Below are 24,457 nucleotides of genomic sequence, written 5' to 3'. Positions count from 1 at the left end.
CTTCCACCAACTCTTCTCCCTGGTCTCGGATTCTGCCAGTCATTTTTGCCAGTTCCATATAGTCCATCAATTTCATCTGCCATTCTTCCCTGGTGGGTAAATCTTGTGTCTTCCAATACTTCGCGATGTGGGGATTTGAACCACCGACCTTCGAACTGCTAGGTTGGCAGGAGCAGGGACTGAGCAAAGGGAGCTCACCCCATCGCGGGGATTTGAACCGCCGACCTTTTGATCAGCAAGCCCTAGGCTCTGTGGTTTAACGTACATGAGGGCAAATGGGGCACTGCCCCACCAACTTGTCTTGTCCTCAACCAGATCCTACCTGCCTATTGTCTTCCTTGCAATCTGCTTCCGTGTGGCCCTTCCATGCCCAGGCTACACACTCCCAACCTCCCTAGTCTGCATAGGAATAAAGGGCACAACACATCTTAAATGGAGTCAAATTAGGCCACAACTTTATTGACTACAGCTGTAAGTGGTTTGGCATAAGCGTTGGGCAACCATGAACTTCTGGTCAACTCAGTAGAAGAGGATTCTTACTACTTCAAATAGGGGGACCCCTGCACCTGAGGAAAGCCTACCTGCTCCATCAGACCCCCCCCCCAAGGTGAGCCCTGCACCCAAGCCTTCCTGCCATTGGCCAATATCTCACAGACGCTCCAAGTGTCCCTATTTTCCAGGGACAGTTCCAGATTTACAGAAGCCGTCCTGGTTTCTGATCTCACGCTGGAATGTCCCACTTTTCCTTAGGATGTACCTATTTTCATTGGATCAGTGTTGGAAGGTATGGCGTTATCCGACCCCAAAGTTGTCTGGCGGCAATCCTGCATATAGAAGGGTTTTTTTAAAAGTGTGTGTGTGTGTGTGTGTGTATCTGCCCAGAGTGGCTAGGGCAACCCAACAAGATGTGTGGGGTATAAATAGTAATTATCATTATGGAATGTGGCGTCCCTATTTTCATCGGAGAAAAGTTGGAGGGTATGCTGTTTTGAAGCTTTCTTGAAGTGGGCAGCCTGTTGGGGAAACATATGGCCATCGGAAGCTGCTGTCGTGATGTTGCATTAACAAATATGCACACTTCAGGATTTTGATAGCAGAGAGACTGGAGGAACAATCACATCAGGAAGACTCTGAATTATCATAATTAAGGAACAATAACACTTTTCACTAAGGCTGTGCATGCACATTGTGGATAAACAGGCATCGGTCAATTTTCAATACCTGTGTCCGCTCATCCTTTGGGATCTGAATCCCTCCTTAGCCATTACCAGCAGCTGCCAGCCACTAGTTCTTTTGGGGGCTCCCTTACCATCTCACCACAGCATGCAATTACTCTTTGCATACGCAACTGCATATACGATAACACCTGTTTTGAAATAACTGTGCTGTGGGTGAAGCCCAGGAGAGCCAAAGAGTGGCAGGAGGCAGCAGCAGCAGCTGGGACCAGGATGAAGCTGTGATCAGCAGGTAGACGTAGGAGTCAAGCCTTGAGCCTGCAGTAGACCTTGAACTAGTGATCTGAGGGAACTCATGCTTTGTGTGCCTACCAAGTCTAAAATGTGTCTAAAACGTTGCAAAATGTTTTAACTGGTTTTACATTTGTGGGGTTTTAAATTTTGATTCCTCTGTTTTGTTTTTGTTGGGCTAAAGGTAAACGTAAAGGGACCCCTGACCATTAGGTCCAGTCACGGATGACTCTGGGGTTGTGGCGCTCATCTCATTTTATTGGCTGAGGGAGCCGGCGTACAGTCATGTGGCCAGCATGACTAAGCCACTTCTGGCGAACCAGAGCAGCGCACGGAAACGCCGTTTAGCTTCCCAACGGAGCAGTACCTATTTATCTACTTGCACTTTGACGTGCTTTCGAACTGCTAGGTTGGCAGGAGCAGGGACCAAGCAACAGGAGCTCACCCCGTCGCAGCGATTCGAACCACGGACCTTCTGATCAGCAAGTCCTAGGCTCTGTGGTTTAACCCACAGCGCCACCGTTGGGGTTGGTTAAATGTTTAGTTGGGGTTGGCAGTTACTTTAATTTGGGTATAACTAAACTACTTCTTCTTCTTCTTCTTCTTCTTCTTCTTCTTCTTCTTCTTTTTCTTCTTCTTCTTCTTCTTCTTCTAGTTTCTATTGATTTATTGGTTTATTTATAGTCTGTATGAGATATTATGTTCTTTAATGTTTGATGTTTTATTATGTTTTTACATATGCTATAAGCCACCCAGAGTGACCATGGAAACCCAGCCAGATGGGCAGGATATAAATAATAAAATCATTATTATTATTAAGTCACTGCTAAAGGAAAGATCTTCAGAAATATCAGCCACATAGCTAAGATAGCTTCTGTTGCTAATGGGCCCAAGCCAGTAAGATAATACTCCCTGACCTCTATAAAAAACTCATTGATCTTAAAAATCTGAAGACTTCAGGAGGCATACAGCTAAGTTTCTCTCAGAGTATTATTAATGGACCCAACTTAGTCATGTTCATCAATTTCAACGGTCTGCTCTGAATACCTACCCTTGCTCTTGTTGACTACATCTTGGTTTTGCCTTTATGTTGGGGGACATTTGGCACAGAAACATGTGTGTACACCTTTAAGAAGTTTCTGGGATTAATTGGCTGTAGCTGGCTGTTGCTATAAAGGAAAAAAGCTGAGTTTTGTAGCCTGCCTGCAGGAATAACACCCACCAGAGTTTGTGTTTATTGTTTAGTAATAAAGTCTTTGTTTTAGTTTGGGTTTTTACACCTATGTCTCCTGGAGTCACTCTGTCCTCTGCCACCAGCTGGAAATCCCCCTCCAACACTTTACTCCACCACCTGCTGCATGGAAGGCAAATGCAAAAACATGACACACCCTTACCTCAGGGACATGCCTTCTCGGGAAGGACCATAGCTCAATCCTTAGGGTTCAATCCTTAGTATCTCCAGGTAGGATGATGTTCTGGACCTCTAGAGAGCCACCACCAATCACTATATATGATACTCCCTCATATGACTAGGTATTATAGGACTTCCTGTGTTCCTATTAATATTAGTTCTATCCGTCCATGCAGAATCCTATTTTGCATTAATAGATATGTTATATATAATTAATATACCCCTCATGAGCAATACCACATGCTTGGATTAGATATTGGAAGGGACCTTGTTCCCTGAGTATAAGCTCTGCATCAAATGCCCCACAGAAGATCTAATAAGCACAGGAATGATCTCCTCAGTGAAATGTCCACACCCAATGGACCTTTATAAATATGATTTGCTTTGTAATAGAGGGAGTCGGAGTGGGAAGGACTGCAGCTCAGTGGTAGAGAATGTACTTTGCATGCAAAAGGCCTTGGTTCCAATCTATGGCATCTCTAGGTAGGGATAGGAAAGTGTGTAAAGCCATTGAGAGCTCCAGTGTAGACAATAGTGAGCTGGGTGGTCCAATGGTCCGGCTTTGCATAAGGCAGCTTCCTCTGTTCCTGAGGTAGCCATTGTTGCTACTGAGGCAGCCATTTTGAAGCAGATTTAAAAAACACACACACAAAACAAAACACCTTTTTGATACCACAGACATTCGGGTGGCAGTCTCAGGCCTTGGGCAGAATCCTTTAGTCTATCTTCCCTAAATGGGGGAGGGTGTGCAGCGGTGACCCACGCCCCCTCCTCTTTGCGACGGCGATACCAGTGTTCCCCATTAAAGGGGTTGTTTGAGGGGAGGCTTTGGCCGTACGCCTAGAGGTTGTCATTGCTCTCCCCTGTGACGGCAGCGTAATGGGGGCGGGCTCTCTCTGCTTGAACATATGTTCTCCAGATCCAGCCCATCCCTCCCGGATAACTCTGATGTTCCCCAGATCCCCAGTGGGGGACTGGGAGGGATAAATGCGAAATGCCTGAGCCAAGATCTACCCACATCTGAAACATAATAAAGTTGTGGCCAATTTTAATCTTTAGCATGTTGTCTTGAGTCATTATTCCACATGGGGGCTGCCCAGGGTTTGGGGGACTCCGCCTGTCCATGCAATAGTTGGGTGCTGACTACAGTATCCCTCAAAACTGGAGGAGGAGGAGAAAACTGTACATCATAGCACCCTTTTTTGAAGTTGAAAGTGTGGAATCCTCAAAATCTTGTCCATTGATGTGACACACTCACATATGACTCATTGAGCTAGTGTCATGGGGGAAGGCATAAAACGAGGATGTGAATCAGTATTCAGAGCACCATAATGGATTGCACTATGAGAGAGAGAGGGAGAGAAAGTGTATGTGTATATCATATATCATACATTAAATTCCAGTGACTTTGTCTTGGGGTCGCCTAACTATTTTGTATCATCATGCAGCAGCAGAAAGCACAGGAAGTCTCTTTTGATACGTTAGCTTTCATTTACCAATGTAATTCTGCAACGAGCCGAACTTTTTGAAAGGAGCGACTTATTAAACATCTACATTATTCTAACAGTCTTAAGAGCCACCCATTAAGCGCAGGGCTGTGTGGAGCTGTAAATTGTGCAAACAGCAGCGATTCTGTAGCCCTTGCTGTCTAAAAGATAGTTCAATAAAACTGAGGTGCCTAGGGACATAGCAGCTCCTCTTTCAATGCCACAGGGGGTGGTAGGGTAGAAATGGAGCCATTTCATATTCTCTACAGGGAATCCAAACACTGGTATATACTGACTTTCTCTCTGTTATTGGCAAGGTGGAATCTACACACCCGCTCTGAAAATGCTTTTTAAAATAATAATAATAATAATAATAATAATAATAATAATAATAATAATACATTGAATTTTCCATAAGGCTCACCATCGCCATCCTGTGTCATGCTGTATATTGCACTTAAGACACACTTAGGTAAAATGTTTTATTTGCAGCTGTATAGCTGAGTCCCAACTGTATTAGAGCTACAAAAGCAAGGAGCATTTCACTGAAATTTGCAGGCTTCCTGAAGTTGATTCCACCCCTCTGCTGGGATAGCCAACTGAAACGGTTTTAAGAAGCTTTAATGGCTGCCATTTCCCCACTTCTATCCCTTTCGCTCTCTCCTCTCCTCTCTCATTCCCCCCCCCCCCATTGTCTACTTTATATTGTAAGATCTTTTGAGGATGGGGAACTGCAGACGGTGGCCTAGGCTGGGCTGCCAATGCTCACCTGAACTCCTGACAGCTGAGACACTGCTTACCAGGCAGGAAAGGGGGAGGTGAGGAAAAGGGGCATTTGTGCAGTGCAGATGCTCTCATGGAGTACATCCCCAGCTCCTGCTGGTGCATTTGAACACCACTGACATCCCTACCAGCTCACCCTCTCCTTGCTGGCAAGCAGCAACGACTCAGCTGTCAGGGAAAGAAGTTCAGGGGAGTGCTGGCACCGCCATCTCCTACTGCGGATCTGTCTATATTTCATTTCATTTTGCCTCTGAAAGGCAGCATGTACCCCAATCTCACTGTATAAATAAAATAATAATTATAATGCCAACAGAGACCGCGAGATATATATGCATCTATTCGTGCTCTGAACTGTAAGCCTTTTGGCATCCTGTTAGATTGCTCTTCTAATTGCTTTGGGCAAAGCACGATGTGAGGGCTTGTAGTTAAGACCTGTACGCGGAGCGAACTCCCAGAATCCTCTGCTGCTTAGCTTCTAGAATGTGTCAATTAGTATGCCCCAGCGGCTCTTCCCAGTTTGCAAAAGAGGACAGTCCGTGCTAGATGCACATCGTCGCTACTGCATATTAATATGTGTGCTGAATCTGCGATTGGGAAACCTGTAAAAGTTTAAATACCTCTTCAAGTAAACACAGCCACTGCCCTGCCTGCTGTAATAAATCTTTCTAAATCATTGTCATTGCTGGCTGTGGGCTTTGTTTACTTGGCATGCCAAGGAATCCTTCCACTAAGGCTTCTATCTGACCCATTTTCATCTCCTTTTGATTGCTGATTTTTAACAGAGAGAATTCTCTGTACTGATCCATGACCCCCTGTTGTTCTTTCTGTTGAATTTCTATAGGAATTGGCAACTGTATGGCCAAAGAAGGTTACACAGAGTCCTAGCATCCCTTGTAAGATGACTTTAAGAAGCGTTCTCACCTCATCACTGCCTTCAGTTGGGAAGGAGCCAAATTGCTCACCATTATATTGAGCACAGGGTAGCCATCAATCTTCCCAGAGCAGGTCTATTCAGCTATTCTTTGAGGCCAGTGCCAACTTTGGAACAAAATGGTATCTTAAAGCGTCAGCCAAATTTCTTTCAGTCTTTCTTTTATTGTCTTGTGCGCGTACACACACAGAGAGAGATTTTACAGCCCTCACAGCTTTAATGATGATAACAGAAACCCAAATTTGCATGTTAGGGGCAGGCTTAGTGAACAATTCTACATGCATTCATGATACTTCTTCTCTGGAACAATAAGTTACATTATTGGGTTGTGGGGTGTGTGTGTGTGTGTGTGTGTGTTTCTTTTTACAGAGTAAGATTCAGCAGTGTGCTTTTCGGAGAGAGGGGAAACACAAAACAGTCACGGTTTCGTTTTAAAGAGAAATGTAATGGTGGGTTGCTCTGAGTCACTCGATGCAGACTTTTGTCTGTGTGTTGAGAGAGTCTAGCTGTTAAACAAATGAAACCCAGTAATCTGTGTGTTCTCTCTCTCTCTTTCTCTCTAGCATTCTCTCCAGGCGGATTCCCACCTTATCCTTGCAGTGTGTTTGCTGCAGGGATCTCCAACCTCATTGCTGCCGAACCGTGTGATAAGCCATTTATGTGTAATAGTGCCTGCTTTTTTCATCTGAGTTGCAGACAAACTCCCCTCCCCCCCCTTCCCACCCCAAATCTGTTCCTTTTCTTCCCCTCAGCAAGCACCTGGCAGTGGACCTCGGGAAAGCTACATTTCCCACCTGGTACTTGTGCATGGCACATGATGCCACAAAATGAATGCTAAACACCAGAGGAAGGGAATGATCTTTTTTCCATTCCTTCCTCCCACTGGCTACTACTGGTGCATTAAGAAGCCAGGTAAGCATAATCGCTTGTTAACATGCATTGCTTTCCTTTCATAGGGGGAAAAAAAAAGATTTAGTTCAACCACTCCCAGTTCAACATTGTTGACTGGGCATTTGAACTGGAAATTACATAATAAGCACTTATTATAAGCGGCAATCTAAATTTGCCAGTATTTAAGGGATGATAGGGCATCTGGGGATATGCAAGCCATAAGCTCACTCGCCTTTGCGAAAGGACCAGGCCTGCTGTATTAGATCCTCAGATAATTTGCACGTAACATCCTGCTGGCTAGATGCATGCAAAAGAATACTTATGTCCTCGGGAAAACATCGTAGGAGTCTTGAGCCAGAAGTGGCATTCTGTAAATCAGGACAGCCCAACATTTCATACCAAGTGTGTTGCAAGGACACCTCGACACGGAAACTGTGGGCCGCACACAGAGACGTCTTTCCCATAGGGCTTAGTGGTGCGTCGCTCCAGGGCGCCAGCCTCTCAGGGGCGCCCCAGCAAGTGGGGGAGTTGCGCAGCTTTGCTGGCGGCCTCCCCTTTCCCTGCATGCCCACCCGCTGCACCCCGCCAACTATATGGCTGGCGGGCATGCAGCTTCCCTCCCAAGCCTCTGCTGGGATCGCTCTCCTCCCAAGGAGGCTTGGGAGGAGTGCAACTTCTTTGCGGGATTGTGGCAACAAAATAAGGCCTGTGATTGAGCTCCCACAATCTTCTGCAGGAAAATGGTCTTAAAATGCCACTGTGCAGAATAGGAACCTGTCTCTTGGAGCATATATTACACACACACACACACACACACACACACACCCATATGTATTTTTATTTTGTACTTTTCAAGTTTATACATTTCACTGATTTTATACATTTCACTGATTTTACAATCATTTTGACATTTCAAAACATGACTTCCTTCCCCCCTCTTGCTGCGGTTCCTTAAATTTATTTTTAATATCTTCTGCATATCCAAAGTAGCTTAATTTGCTCGTTTATTCATCTTCTTTAAATATATACTCTAATAAAACTGCAGCTTATTACAATAACCCTGCCAATGTTTTTATTTTATCTGTAAATATTCAGTATTCAATCTGTTTTTATAATTAATCTGTAAATATTCAAAAAACCCTTTCCATTCTTTTATTTAAAAATTGATTTCTTATTCTTCCAGTAACTTTCGCCATTTCTGCATACTCCATAAGTTTTCACATCCATTCTTCCTTTACTGGGACTTCTGCTTCTTTCCATTTTGGGGCAGGTAACATTCTTGCCACTGCAGTAGCATGCATGAATAAGTTTCTATACATTTAAGGTAGTTCTGTCCATATAACTCCCCAAAGAGAAGCTTTTTTTATTCTTTTATATTTCTTCAGTAGCCAAGCCCTGCAAATAACTGCACCCACAAGAAGTTTATTTTCCCTCGCAAGCCACTCTGGTTTCCTTCAAAGCAAAAATCCCATCCAGGCATTTGAGGGAATGGGTGAGGGCTTTAGCTGCAGAGGGGAAACGATAGTGTACATGTAAGTAAGCTCTGGCCCCAACCCAATATTCCTATGCATCCTGGTTCCACTTCAGACCTTCATGCATTTATTGAAATGGTCCAAAGGGGACTTTCTAAGTGTGTTTAACTCCCTGCAGTCAGGAATCCTGCCTGAATAGTGCAAAAGAGCCAAGGCTGTTTAATTGCACAGCAAACTCTTCAACACACTATGAAAGGATGACACTTGTTTGCCAGCTATTTATGGCTATCTGCATCCAGAGTGATAAAACATGTAGGGCACTTAAGCCAGGGGAGAAAGAAGCTATCAATCCCAGAGGCCAAATGCACCCATGCAAGCTCCTCTTATCTGACCCTTGGAACTGTCCCTGGGTCTTGTGGTTCTCCACGACATCAGCTTGCCACCAGCAGTAGCAGCTCTTCTCTGCCCTTGAGTTATGCTAATGCCTCTCGCCCAGTTGGTTGGAGGGTGAAGAGATGCAAGAGCATAGAACTCTCTGGCTTTTGCAAAGCTGGAACGTAGCCTACAAGACAAAGGTCAGAATCACATCTCTGCCTACATTTGCCCCAGCCACCACTGGTATACAGACCCTAAAGGTTGCCCATAAAGAATGTGACCTTGGGGGAGACAAAAGTGACAAACATACTTTTGGGGGGTGGGGAGGAATACACTTGATTAACATGCACCAGGGGCAAGTAAAACAGTCGGTGTAGCTTTTCTGGTGCATCATAAGAAACCGGCTCTAGAGCTGAAGCTCAGAGGGTCACTGGTGTTTTTCAAAATATCTTATTTGGGTACACTTTATTCTCAATGCAACGTTTCAAATGTGTGTTTTAAATGTGGAGTTTTACCTTGCAATCCAAAATCTGAGTGGCCTGAAGTCCTGGCACCTGGCTGGCGTCGTATATGAAAGCTCATAAGGTGCCCTTCGTCAAAGTGAAGGAATGGGTTTCCCAAACCCAAAACTGACTGTGCAGGCAGTTTGAAACGGCACCAAAATCCCTATTTTTACTTAGCTAAAATGCTTTAGCTTGAGCTCTTGAGCCAAAACCCAGCTGCAGTGGTGTAGTGTGAGTTGTCAGCACCCGGGGCAAGGCAAGTAATTTGCACCCCCTAACCCGTGGATTTGCGCCCCCTAACCCTAACCCCCAGATGTTGCGCCCGGTGCGGCCGGCCCCCCTGCACCCCCCACGCTACGCCACTGCCCAGCTGTATAAACAAGTGCTCAGAGCCTTCTCCTTTATCAGTTTGTGACGGCAAGGATGGCCTTCACTGTACCAGTAGAACAGGGAAGACACGTCTGTGCCTTATCTTACGTCCTGACCACAAAGACCACAAAAGACGCACAGACCTAGTCTGGGAACAGCGCCAGAGGGTGTTCTTGGAGATGGTGACCTCTTGCTCCAAGATAAGAGTAGGAACAGGAAGATCCTTTTATGGTCAGAAGTATAGGAAGGAATACCCTTTTATGGTTAAGAGTGCCAGAGCAGGAACATCTGTGGTGTCAACCTGCGTGTACAAGCTGACGTGGCTGGATTCCTGGGGAAGGGGGAGAGGGTGCCTGGAGGATATATATATACTGCATGAAATTTCTCATTTCTTTGGACTTGCTGTGGACTGACCACGCAAGTGCCTTTCTGCTGTTCCGGAGAGCAGAAATAAAGAACTTTTTCTCTGAACCAACCCTCGGTGTCATTTGACTTCCTTCCTCCTGTCTGGAAGCAACGCAGACCCAATCGGTGAACTCCAATAAGGCTACAAAAGTACAGTCATAACTCTGGTTGTGGATGTGATCTGTGCAGGAGGCACATTCACAACCTGCAGCATTTGCAGCCTGAAGCGCCACGTCTGCGCATGCATGTGACGCAATTTGGCACTTCTGCGCATGCACGTGATGTCATTTTGAGCTTCTGTGCATGCGCGAGCGCCAAAACCTGGAAGTAACCTGTTCCAATACTTCCGGGTTCAGTGCAGTCCGCAACCCAAAAATGCACAACTCCGCAGCATTCGTAACCTGAGGTATGACTGTACTGTTAAACAATCCCATGTGCTGTCGTATCTTGCCAATCATCACAGATCTGTCAAAGATGAGCAAAGCTATCGAAACTCCCAATTCGCTGAGCTGTGGGGCACAGGAAAGGGCAGGTGAGGTGAAGTGGAAGAGGTATCCCACTGCTGAGATCTGCTAGTGAGGCAGCTTATCACAAAGGAGCAGCCCAGTGCTGTTATCTCCCCTAACAGTAGCCAGCTCAATGCACCCCCCCATGGGTCCTGCATCAATCTTGTGGTCATCACATGGTGGCGACAGGCCTGATCTGGGTCTTCACTGCACCAGCGTGGTAACTGGGGTAGCAAAGGGGCGTTCCCCTGCTCCCCACCTTTCGCTCTGGCTGGCATGAGCAGCAGGAGTTGTTCCATTTGGCCTGCCATTTCTATCCACAGAGTTTCAATTGTGACTTAAATGCCTGCCAACCATCAAATGCTGTCGGGTATGAACTGCAATGGCATACCACTTCTCAAAAACCGAAATTGAATTATCAGTCAAGTATCTAGTCTCACGCGATATCGAACACAGATGTCCACTTACGGAATAGTTGGCCAATGTTTGATCTCACGCAAGCGTTGGATACTTTTCAGCACTGGGGTTTTCAGAGATAAATCTGAGGGGAATTTTGGGGGACAAATCAATCTCAGCCCTTGAAAATGCAATCTTCTGACAAGTAGCTTAATGGGTGGCCTTGATTCTTCAGCGAACAGAATTACATGACATTGAGAAGTTCGTGGATACTTGGGGAACCATTGTTCTAACCACTCATGAGAAGAGGTTAAAAGCAAGCTAAATTACTATGTCTCTCTGTCGTATTTATACAGCAAGCCAAGAAGTCCCACCACTGACCCTCCGCCTCCTGTGTTGCAAGGCTATCAAGGAGTTAAAAAAATGAAGTGTTCGCTGGCATCTTAGGAATTTTCATGTATTTTGCCACAGCAGATGTGACTTTTCAGATTAGCAACAGCCTTTCAGGGACAAGCTCAGACTGGCACACACAGAATGCTTCTAAGGCCAACCTATTTAAACAGGGAAAAATGTGCCATTCATCCATCTTGAAAAAGGCTTCTTTAGTGCACTGTGTGTCTCTCAAAATATACTGCCGGCAAGCCAGTACTCCACTGTGGGAAAACAAAGAAAAGTCGGGGTATCACTGCTACGGCAAGATCCAGTGACATGGGCAAACAAGAGAGAAGCCACTGAATTGAGGAGGCTGGGAAGTTGCCAGATAGCAGGCAAATATACAGAAGTCTTGCCTAAAGTAACAATTTTTGCTACCACTAGTTCGGTGGCATGTACTGGTGTCAGAGGTGGGGATGTGTTTGTGGTTGCCATAGTGAGGAAATTGCCTTGAAGAGGTAACCTCCCCTCAGATTAGTTCTTAACAGCATTTGGATTTCTCCTCTTCCTTTCTTAACCCTTTAGTCCCATTACTGGTAGCTGCCTGGATGCATATTGCTTCTGTAGCATCGCCTACTGAGAACATGAGCAAGAGACTAGATGATGCAAGGAAGAAACGCCAGAACCAAGAGAATAATTTTTAAAAAGATAATTGGACACAGGAGGAATGCTTTCAGAGAGACAAAGAATGCAGTTTTCTGGATCTCAGTCGCTATGAATGTCTGCATCTGTGAACACACCACAACAGCATCCAGGTCAATGATGTCAGGTGGGGGGAAGAGTGAGAAAGCTCTATTTCATTCCTCTTCAGCAAGATTTAAAGAGAGTTGCTTTATTTTGATTGACGGGTGGCATCTGACTCCTCACACTCTGAGCAGGATAACTCATAGTGCCAACCCAAATTGTTGGAAGGTATATGGGGGACTAAAATATATAGTGTGGACTTGCCTAGCAATGGATGAGTTTTTGGAGGAAGGTTTTCATGAACTCCAATGGGGCAGCTGTTGACACTTATCCACTTATGGCACTGTTGCCCCTTGTTGAAGATGGAGACGAAAAGATACTTTATGAGCTCACTGCTTCCCTTTTTTCATTGTGGCCTCTTTGGTTGCAGCCTGAAATTGGAAATTAGTAACAGCTAATTAGACGGACGCGGGTGGCGCTGTGGGTTAAACCACAGAGCCTAGGACTTGCCGATCAGAAGGTTGGCGGTTCGAATCCCCGTGATGGGGTGAGCTCCCGTTGCTAGGTCCCTGCTCCTGTCAACCTAGCAGTTTGAAAGCATGTCAAAGTACAAGTAGATAAATAGGTACTGCTCCGGTGGGAAGGGAAACGGCATTTCCATGGGCTGCTCTGGTTTGCCAGAAGCGGCTTAGTCATGCTGGCCACATGACCCAGAAGCAGTACGTCGGCTCCCACGGCCAATAAAGCGAGATGAGCGCCGCAACCCCCGAGTCGGTCACGACTGGACCTAATGGTCAGGGGTCCCTTTACCTTTAATATATATAGTGTGGAGCTGCCTAGCAATTGATGAGTTTTTGGAGGAAGGTTTTCATGAGCTCCAATAGGGCAGCTGTTGACACAGATCCACTTATGGCACTGTTGCCCCTTTTTGAAGATGGAGACGAAAATATACTTTATGAGCTCACTGCTTCCCTTTTTTCATTGTGGCCTCTTTGGTTGCAGCCTGAAATTAGAAATTAGTAACAGCTAATTAGACGGAGGAGTGGAATTCTCAGATTTGGTTTTATGGAAAGACTTGCTTGTCAATTGTCAACTTTATTTTACTAAATAAACTGTTTCAGTCAAAGAGTATGACTGGCTTCCTCCATCAACTCATGTGGTTTATGTAATGATATTATAGACTGAGTTGTTTTTATTTCTTTATGTTTGGCTAGTTCATTTGGCAAGACAACACACAGTGAACATTGCTGTATGTCTTTCTGTAGTGTAGCAATGAGAGCATTGTTATATCCCAAGACCTGAACTGGGCAGCCAGTTATCATAACCTACAGTATCACCGCAATCAAGTATACCACTTATGAATATGATTGGACAAAATTACACTTTGAAATGCAAATTTAGGGCTGTTAGGTCATATTTATCTTAAAGAACCTGAGTGGCAGACTAATCCTGCTGGATTGCTGAGATCTAGAAAGGAACAAAATTTGACACACACCCTCCCCGGCAAACGTTCTTCTCCTTCCCTTTTAACACCCCCTCTTTCAACAGGAGACCAAAAAAAACTGCAGCAGCATAGCTAAAACTTAAGATGTCTTTTAAGCCAAGTTGAGCTCACATCATTTGCATCCAGGATTTCTGTATTCAATTAACTCTTAAACCATTTGATTATCACTCGGGCCATTTTTCTTCCTCCTGATAAATGAAGTTCATTCACTGGAATGTGCTAATTAATTCATTTGCATTCAGTGCTCTTAATGAAGAGGAGGAGGCCAAGAAACGGCTATCTTAAGTCCGTCTGGACGTCTGCATCACACATGGGTTTTGCAGAATACAGCTCCCAAGGCAAAGAGGCAGACAAGCCACCCTCCGAGCCAGAATCAAGGGGATTATCTTCCCACATGAAGGCTTGTCTTGATTTTCCAGAAGAAAAACAAATATTATCTTTTGTCCCTAGACTGCCAGGGAGGATTTCACGTGCAATTCCCATCTGCCAAACATGCACATATAAATTTGTTTGGTGGATTTGGTCAAGCTACGTCTCAGCTGTTCTGTTACTAATTAAGTTAACTAGTGAGATGTGCGGCATAATTTGGCAACAAAACCTGCTATTGTGGCACTGATTCTTCCATCACAAAAGCAGGACCTTGCGGCGATTCCTGTAAAAGCCAAAAATTGAGTACTGATCAACTGCCTTTGAAGCCATTCCTACTTCGAAGCCATTCCAACTACATGCCATGGAAACATGGAAATGGTAATGGCATTCCCTCCAACAGTCTTCAGATGAAAATAGGGACATCCCCCCCCAACTGACCTTCCTTGAGCCCTCATTTTTGTCCCCCTCCTGCAGAGCATTTCCTATCAGAAGAAGGGTGAGTGCCATCACCACTTCATCAATGAGACCCATACCCTCCATTGTCCTGAGAAAACACCTTAATCCTGATTTGATTTGATTTTATTCTTCGGCAGATTTACAAAAAGAAAAACACACACCAAAAAATATATTTTAGAAAGGGGCAAGATTGAACAAAGCATGGATGCACAACACACACACACACACGCACACACACACACACACACACACATATATGGGACACAGGTGGCACTGTGGGTTAAACCACAGAGCCTAGGACTTGCTGATCAGAAGGTCGGCGGTTCGAATCCCCGTGATGGGGTGAGCTCCCGTTGCTTGGTCTCTGCTCCTGCCAACCTAGCAGTTCAAAAGCATGTCAAAGTGCAAGTAGATAAATAGGTACCACTCTGGCGGGAAGGTAAACGGCATTTCCGTGCGCTGCTCTGGTTTGCCAGAAGCAGCTTAGTCATGCTGGCCACATGACCCGGAAGCTGTACACCGGCTCCCTTGGCCAGTAAAGCAAGATGAGCGCCACAACCCCAGAATCGGCCACGACTGGACCTAATGGTCAGGGGTCCATATACCTTTACATACACGCACATGCACACACACACACACACGACTCCTTGGTCTACACTCCCTCTTTCCTTCTGCCCAGGGTGGCCCTGCCCTCTGCCTGTCCATCAGAGCTGGTGCATCATATGGAGCTGGGCCTTGGTGTGGCAGCCTCTCCTCCTCCTTACCTGCTCTCCAGAATCCACTGCAAGTTGCCCAAGGAAGAAGGCTGGCAGCAGCGGCCACAGACAAGTCATGGATAGCAACGGGATGCTCCCTCGCAGCCTCAACCACCACTTGGGACAAGCTCCAGCTCATCCTCCTCCCTGAGCTCAGAGGCTGAATTTTCCATTTCAATATTTTAGAGTTCCACTCATGTTGACTCTGATATTAGCACTTTATGGGTTTGTAAGCAGTGTGCCTACATATCACTGGTAAACACCATCTCCAAATCCTCGAAAGATTCCACCAACGATGACTCCAAAATTTTTTACACATCACTTGGAAAGACAAGCGAACTAATGCCAGTGTACTGGAAGAACCAAACATCACCAATGTTGAAGCAATGATTCTTCAACATCAACTTCATTTGACTGGTCATGTTGTTTGGATGCCTGATTATTGTCTTCCAAAGCAACTACTCTATTCCCAACTCAAGAATGGAAAGCATAATGCTGGTGGTCAACAAAAGAGGTTTAAAGACTTTCTCAAAGCAAATCTTTAAAGATGTAGTATAAACACCGACAACTGGGAAACATTGGCCTGTGAGCGCTCCAGTTGGAGAACAGCCTTTACCAAAGGTGTCATGGGTGAAAAGGAGAAATGGCAAACCCTCACCATGGTCAACTCCTGCCCAGAAAACTATGTTCCCACTGTGGAAGGATGTGGGGATCCAGAATTGGCCTCCATAGTCACTTACGGACTTACTGCTAAGACAGTGTTCATGGAAGACAATCTTACTCAGCTACTAGTGATCACCAAAGAAGACGACGACATATCACTGGTACACTGATTTATAGTGTCTCTGTGCCTAGCAAGATTGATTCAATCGTTTTTCGTATGTTTTCACATATAGATAGAGTTTGCTTAAAAAATAATAATCATGGTCATCCCGCCGCCCAACTCTATCATATGGGAACAAAATACCATGCTGCCAAGTCTGAATCAAGCCTATCACTATCATCACACCAAGAATAAAATCTATGGGCTGTTTTGTTTTCGGTGTATGAAAGGACCTTGCTAATGCAATTTTCAGCATCAATGAGCAATCTTTGTCGCAGTTACATCAATAGGATTTTTAAGTATGGTGGTAAACAATAATTATTTAAATCAACAGATTGCTTGATTCGGATATTTTAGACAACTACAGTGATTGCCCATTTCTGTCTTAACCAAAGGCAATTCTCCAAAGCAGAACTTAAGGTTACAATTTATAGGTGCTCAGGTTGTCTTTGACGGATGTATTCCACATGTATAATATGATTTTTAGGCAGGCAGGAAAAAGTTTCATTATAATGCAAATTAAACCTTTCATGGATGTCATTTGTGCCACCCATACCGACAGGATAGGGACATTTTGCTACCATATCACTTTTTCACTCTTTTCAACCAAATTGAATGTTGGATCATGCCAGGAAGCTTAGCACATGTATTAATTATTTTAGAGATTAACAGAACTTGTACCTCCTAGAGAAAAAGTGAAATGTTCTGTCTTAGCCAGTCGAAGTTAAACATGCTTTTAAGTGACCCTGGTTTCACTGGGAGAGTTAAGCGTGTCCTCAGCTTCATCCCATTGAAATCTATAAGGTTTTGAAATGCTTGATTTTGGATTACACTTATAGTTTGCTTTTCTTCTAATGGGCTTTAAGGCTGCTGACCAGTCAGCGGCCAAGACTGCTCTAATTTTTTCAATGTATGCATCAGAGTCTACAGGGGTTTTTTTGGCCTTCAGACCTTTTGCTGCCTTTGCCACATGCCATACTTGCTGGGTTAGATTCACTGTCAGAATACTCAGAATAACTTTCACTATTTTTTTAATTAGTACAAAGCCGAAGGATTTTAGCAGAGTTCCAGAAATGTGCCCCTTGCCTTATATTAGCAATTGTTTTGGTGAAAAATATTGTTGAGGGCTGTATATTCTGTGATCCACTCAGTGGGTAGCAGAGCCTCGACACTATGGACTCAGCTACATTAGCAAAAACAACAGCTATTGAATGTGCTATAAACTTGCAACACCAGATGGCAACAGTGAGCAGGGAATTTTTATACACGTTTTTCCATAGGGTTTTTTTGTTTTGTTTTTAAATTGTTATAATGATCTAATTCCAGACTTATTTATAGCGTTTTTCCCCCTGTGTGTAGATCCACCCTAGGTCACTGTTATGATCATAGACAAGCTACAGCCCCCTCATAGTTTGTGATTCGAATCTGAAACAGCTATTTTGGTATTTTAGGATTGAGATCTGTTACTTCATTTCCATTCCATAATTGTAAATATTTTTGTTTTCCACTTCTGAAAATGCACAAAAGCCCATGCAGATGGCCACTTTATCACATACAGTAGTACCTCAGGTTACATACGCTTCAGGTTACGGACTCAGCTAACCCAGAAATAGTGCCTCGGGTTAAGAACTTTGCTTCAGGATGAGAACAGAAATTGTGCTCCGGCGGCCCAGCGGCAGCAGGAGGCCCCATTAGCTAAAGTGGTGCTTCAGGTTAAGAACAGATTCAGGTTAAGAACGGACCTCCGGAATGAATTAAGTACTTAACCCGAGGTACCACTGTACATAGATCTCACACACTTGGCATAGCTGTCAACGTTTCCCCTTTTTTAATGGAAATTCCCTTATTCCGAGTAGGATTCCTCACAAGAAAAGGGAAAAGTTGACAGCTATGACACTTGGAGGGCCAAGAGATCTCAGGGTGAGGAAGGTAGTTTTGAGCTAGCTTTGTTAATTTGTATGTGCTCAAAATTTCAGTTTAGCATTGGGTGGCAAAATCAGAATTCTGCCAAAAAATCTCAGCTCTTGTGATACCTACTGACAGATCAAATAAATGTCCCCACAGAGGGTGGGTTTCACCTAAATAATTGCACTTGTGCAAGGATTACTGCTAGTGCAATGGAACTTCCCCCTCACTCCATGTGCCCCACAACATCCCCAAATCTGCTCTGGTGGTTTGGGGGAAACCACAGAACAGATTTATGGGGCACACAGTGGGAGAAGAGGGAGAGAACATTCCACTGCACAATGATAAATTCTTGTGCTGATGGACTATTTCCCTTAATGTTACACTGAAAACAATCCAGAGTTGCTGAAGTCCTGTGCTAGCATTATGCTTAAATAGAGAATAGGTAAGGGAAATTGTGGTGTGCCCACATTGTCTCTGTGGACACTGGTCCTTGCATGCACAATGAGCAGGCTGCGAAATGGCATCCGAGCAGATTTTTTGTGTTGAATCAGCAAAATGTCTGGATTTTCACTTTGGGGAATATGGCAACCCTAGAGAATTGAAGCTTGTTTAACTACCCAGTGCTATCAGGATACCTGACTGGGCAGATGCTTCCAAGCACATTCAGTCAAATGATCTTAGAAGCCCCTTCAGATCATCTCACGCAATGTGGGACTGAGTGTGTGGGGACATTGAACCATAACACAACTACAGAGCATGTTTCCTATGCTCTGCGGACTTGGGCAGGGAGGTGCAGCCATTAATGGTGCATGTCTAATGCATATTCCCCCCTGCCCAAGTGGCTTGGAGACATGTGCCCCCTTCACAGAATGAGACTCAGGTTTTAATCCCAATTTTCAAAGTGAGTTTAAACCCATCTGCTAGTTCAAATGCAAAGCTCTGTATCACAACAAAACCAGCCATTACAACGATCGTGTATGGAAGTGCCATATCAACTTGAAATTGTTCTCCGAAAAGAATCAGGAGATATTTAAAAAGTGAAGAACTTCCAGACTTCTGAGCATTTTTCAATTGCAGATTATGTATGCTTCAGTACGTCAGCACCAGAACTCTTTGATATGTTTGTGCTATTGTGCTACTATTATAATTCAGATTGGACAATTTTATATAAGTGCCTTCAATTGCCATGTTTGATTCTGAATTCTAGTATAGTTTAAGCAAGCACTTACTTCACTGTTGTTCAGTATATGCGATGCTAATGACCAATACCAAGATGAAGGTCTACCCAGCTTGCTTTTTTTTTTAACCAGGCTTGCATGTTGAGCACACTACTTTATGTATTTACGTTGTGAGCAACTTCCAACCGTCAAGAGCAACACCTCATTGCCTTCCACCTCAATGCCTTCCACATCAGGAAGACTCTGGGCATCACATAACAGGACAGAATCTCAAACAAAGATGTGCTCTTCCAACACCACATTCCCTGCATGTTTACACTCCTGTAAACCATGGAATGGAAGTTAGCAGGAGTCCTGAGGATGTGCTCTTCGGGGAGCTGGTTTCCAACTCAGATCTAAACAACTACATGGAGATATTATTTTGCTCAGTTGCATACTGTGGAGCCATGTATGGTTCCATATTTTTCTGCTGCTATTTTTCCAGGTCTCTTGGGTCCAGATGTTGCGTATCAAAGTTGGATAGAGTGCTATTGTGTTCTGGTCCTGCATGCAAGCTTCCCATAGGCCTCTTTTCCCACTGTGAAAACGATTCTGGAACAGATAAGCCTTTGGTCTGACCAACAGATGCTTTACTTATGTTCTTACACTCCTATGCTACGGGGGCTGTACTGAAGTTACAGTACAGAAAGATCAGCTTCCTATCAAGGAACTATTATTGTAGGTAGGTTTATGTGACCAAGCCATTTATAGACCATGTACTTCGTTCTTCATTGCAGCTGAAAATCGTGGAGGTTGGAGCCAGCAATGTGTGTTAGAAGATTGTGAACATGCAGTTTGACTGTAGAAGAAAGTGCATCCAATCATGTACAGAATACATTCCCCCAAAACACTAACCACAGAAAAAGGCAATAATAATAACAATAATAATAACAACAACAACAACAACAACAACAACAATAATAATTTTATTTATTTGTATCCTGCCCTCCCTGGCCAAGGCGGCTAATATCATAAAAACAACACAATATGCATAAAAACAGACATCAATTAATTAAAATACATCTTAACATTAATTCAGACAAGTTAAAATTTGGGCAGGTGGCAATTATCAGGTTGGAATTGAGAGTGGTTAATGCTTGCCAGGGCCAACTGTTTCCACAACGACCTGTGAGCGGGTTGGGGGCCTCCTTCGGGCTTGTTTTATACAAAGGAAAGTAAGTCAAACTGCATCCTGCCCAAAGGCCTGGCGGAACAGCTCCTTCTTGCAGGCCCTGCGGACAGATGTTAAATCCCGTAGGGCCCTGGTCTCTTGTGGGAGAGCGTTCCACCAGATTGAAAGATGGGGCTTCCAATTCTGAAGATGGAAGATTTGGATTATGCTTGGTCCCAAAGCAATGCATCTCGTCTCCTGACCAGATGTTCATCTGAAGTCTTTGCTCATAGCTCTTAGCTGATTGGACAGATCTGATAGCTTAGTCTGTAGGGCATGAGATCCCACACTGGATAAAAAGTTTCTGCATTGCAGGGAGTTGTACTAAGATGACCTCTGTAGTCCCTTTTAACGCTACAATTTTATGATTCTATGGAATACAACCTGATAGCCACACACAAGATTTTCTTTTTAAAGGAGTGGAAAGACTTCTATGGGTTTCTCTTCCCTGTGCCTCACAGTCACACAGTGCAAAAAAATTAGTACCATGAGAAGTGGATCGAAATAGTCATTTACACATCTTTGATGTTGCTGTTTTCAATCAGCAATAATAAAGATCAAACGCTTGCAGCATCAAAGATAAAGGCTGATCTACCTTTTAGCAATTCAGAATTATGTGGATATAGCACATGTTGCTTTTAGTGAGGCCTTCAAAAAAAAAAAAAAAAAAAAAAGAGGGGGAAATTGCAGTGCCACAAGGTAGTAACAGGGAGTGGTGGTCTGTTTGTTTATGTTTAATTTTTTTGACTGCTTTTGGAAAGATGCCGACCAAGAGGAACTCTGACTGAAGAGGACAGACATGGAGGGAATGAAAGATGCCTTTAAGAGATTTAAGAATGCCAAGAAGATGGAAAGGGACCTGTGAAACGACTGTATAAAGGAAAATTACCAGTGGGTAGTAAACACAATTGATGCTTTTGAATTATGGTGCTGGAGGAGACTCTTGAGAGTCCCATGGACTGCAAGAAGATCAAACCTCTCCATTCTGAAGGAAATCAGCCCTGAGTGCTCACTGGAAGGACAGAACCTGAAGCTGAGACTCCAATACTTTGGCCACCTCATGAGAAGAGAAGACTCCCTGGAAAAGACCCTGATGTTGGGAAAGATGGAGGGCACAAGGAGAAGGGGACGACAGAGGACAAGATGGTTGGACAGTGTTCTCGAAGCTACAAACATGAGTCTGACAAACTGCGGGAGGCAGTGGAAGACAGGAGTGCCTGGCGTGCTCTGGTCCATGGGGTCACGAAGAGTCAGACACGACTAAATGACTAAACAACAACAAGTAAACACAATATACTTACATGGATAAAGACTTTTAAATAATAATCTTGGCATATGTTTTAATCCTCTAACTAGGGGGCTTTCTTCCCTTACAGTTTATAGTGGTATAGTTGCTAGAGGTTTTTTTGTGAATTTTTGCCATTCTGCCACATGTCATAGTCATTATCCAGTTAATATTTCAGAATAATGTACTTAAGAACCTTCTTTTTCTTCTACCACAAAATGCCTGACTTTTGCTAAAGATCTAGAATGGCTCATCAATATTTTCCTTTGTGTGGCATATGTAGAAGCATCATCTTGGCTTCTGGGTTGAGGGCTGATGGGCATAGTTTGGGAGAAATCTGTTTTGTGCCACATTCCTCTGTCACTCTGCAAACTCAGTTCAGAGGAGAGAGATATCAAGATAGAGATGATAGTACCGAGTCAAAGTAGTGCCCATGACAGCGATCATTAGCTATAGACCAGCGGTTCTCAACCTGTGGGTCCCCAGATGTTGTTGGACTACAACTCCCATTATCCCTGAGCTCTGGCCTTGCTAGCTAGTGGTGATGGGAGTTGTAGTTCAACAACATCTGGGGACCCACAGGTTAAGAAAGGCTGCTATAGACAAAAATTCATCACAACAACAAAATTCACCATAGCTGAGTTCCTCTTCTAATCTCCTATATTCCCCATACACTCACTCATAACTCCAACATTTACTGGCAAGAGGAACACGAGGGTATGTAAGGGGTGTGACTACAACCTTGGAACACATCTCAGTTCGGGGACAACCCCTGCTCCCAACTAGCTTTGAATTTTGCTTTTCCCAAACTTCAGTGGCAATCTTTGCTGAAACGGATTCTAGAATAACTTTCTTGGAATCTGCCAACAAGTCTTTGGCCTTTGTCCGCAAACTCAGTTATAACTACACTTCTGATCACCTCCATCATTTCATCCCCATCCCAATTTCAGAGAAGATGGGTAGTTGTCAGTGACTGGGCAGAGGAGGAGGAATAGTGGAGACTGCCTCCTCATCCTGACCCTTCCAGGGAGGAAGAAGAGGAAGACAAGGGTTTGCAGGAGGTCACAGCTCAGAGGTAGATGAGGGGGAAAGCTGGGAAATCATGGGAGAGCCAGAGCAGTAGGTGGCTGACACATTCTCACTAGAAAGCGTCCCAGACCCTCCATCTCCCAGAACCCAGCAAACCTTAAAAGTAGGAGAACAAAGAGCTTGAAGACAGAGGGTAGGTAGCAGCACCCGTAGAAGTGACAAATGAGGAAGTGGGAGAGATGGGTGTGTGTGTGGAGATTCACTCAGGATAAAGCCATTATCCAAGAGTCTGGGTTCTATAGCCTCTCTGTGTAAAGTTTGAAATAAAAAAGGACTATATGAAACTTTTCCTTTTCTTTATACTTTCCTGGGCAATTAGCTAAGATCTGCTGACAACACCCTAACAGCAGAGAGCAATAGCCATTCAAATTACATACCTTCCAACCTTTCTTGAGAAAGAAAGGTTCCACTGTTAAAGAAAACTAATCGCCAGGGACTGGGCAGAGGAGGAATGGTGGAGACCTCCTCCCCATCCTGAGCCTTCCAGGGAGGAGGAAGAGGAAGACAGTATAGATTTACAACAGGGTTTTGAGGGAGGTAGCAGCTCAGAGGCAGATGAGGGGGGAAATTGGGAAATCATGGGAGACTCAGAACAACACCTGGCTGACACCTTGTCATTAGAAAGCATTCCAGACCCTCCATCTCCCAGAACCCGGCGAGCCTTAAAAGTAGGAGAGCAAAGAGCTTAAAGACAGAGGGCACATATTCCTCATTCCTTATCTTCTCCTTCTTGGTTATTTTTTCAGATACAGAGAAAAACCTGCTATAGAGTGGAGAAAGGAAATGTGGTTGTATGAATCAGTCCCAAAGTCACACATAAAGTTGATAATTTGATGGGTGCAGGGTTGTGAATGTATACATATATTGGCCTCAACTTGATGGGTTACAAACTGACAAACCAATCTAAAACTTTTCCCCAACAGTAAAAGTTAATATATCCTTCCAAAAAAACTATTCATCACCTATTATGCAGATCCATCTTGACAGTGCTGAGATGCAGTCTGTTAACTGTTTTGGACTTTACCAAGACTTAAAGCATATCCTTTGTGACATCACACCTGACATCAGAATGTCATGTTTGCATTCAACCTAGACTATCTCCATGCCGACAGCAATGGCCAGTAAACTTCTGCAACTAAGTAACAATCAGCCTGACTACCCAGTTGCTTCTATCTTATCTATTGGATGTTCATTTTTTGATCTCATAATCAAAGCCTGAAGAAGAACTGTGTATAATCTGAAAACATGCTCCCACTGTTAAAGAAAACTAATTGTCAGGGATTGGGCAGAGGAGGAATGGTGCAGACCTCCTCCCCATCCTGAGCCTTCCAGGGAGGAGGAAGAGAAATACAATATAGATTTACAACAGGGGTTTGAGGGAGGTAGCAGCTCAGAGGCAGATGAGGGGGGGAGTTGGGAAATCATGGGAGAGTCAGAACAACACCCGGCTGACACCTTGTCCTTAGAAAGCATTCCAGAGCCACCATCTCCCAGGACCTGGCGAGCCTTAAAAGTAGGAGAGCAAAGAGCTTAAAGACAGAGGGCACATATTCCTCGTTCCTTCTCTTCTCCTTCTTGGTTATTTTTTCAGATACAGAGAAAAACCTGCTATAGAGTGGAGAAAGGAAATGTGGTTGTATAAATCAGTCCCAAAGTCACACATAAAGTTGATTATTTGATGGGTGCAGGGTTGTGAATGTATACCTAATTGGTCTCAACTTGATGGGTTACAAACTGACAAACCAATCTAAAAGTTATCCCCAATAGTA

At 44.2% G+C, this 24,457-nt stretch overlaps 1 long non-coding RNA gene across 1 annotated transcript; it reads right to left on the bottom strand.

Annotated features, from left to right (window-relative positions):
* Positions 1-11,619: 11,619 nt before the first annotated feature.
* On the bottom strand, positions 11,620-23,707 carry LOC308482177. The gene is made up of 3 exons (XR_013989118.1): positions 23,651-23,707; positions 12,922-13,114; positions 11,620-12,542 (listed from the first exon to the last, which is right to left on the bottom strand). It is a non-coding gene; the product is annotated as an uncharacterized lncRNA (long non-coding RNA).
* Positions 23,708-24,457: the final 750 nt, after the last annotated feature.

Source organism: Podarcis pityusensis (assembly GCF_964106645.2).
Source record: "Podarcis pityusensis genome assembly, chromosome: 7".
Lineage (NCBI taxonomy): Eukaryota > Metazoa > Chordata > Lepidosauria > Squamata > Lacertidae > Podarcis > Podarcis pityusensis.
Note: the sequence above shows the minus strand (reverse complement) of the source record. Positions and strands in the feature narration are given on the sequence as shown.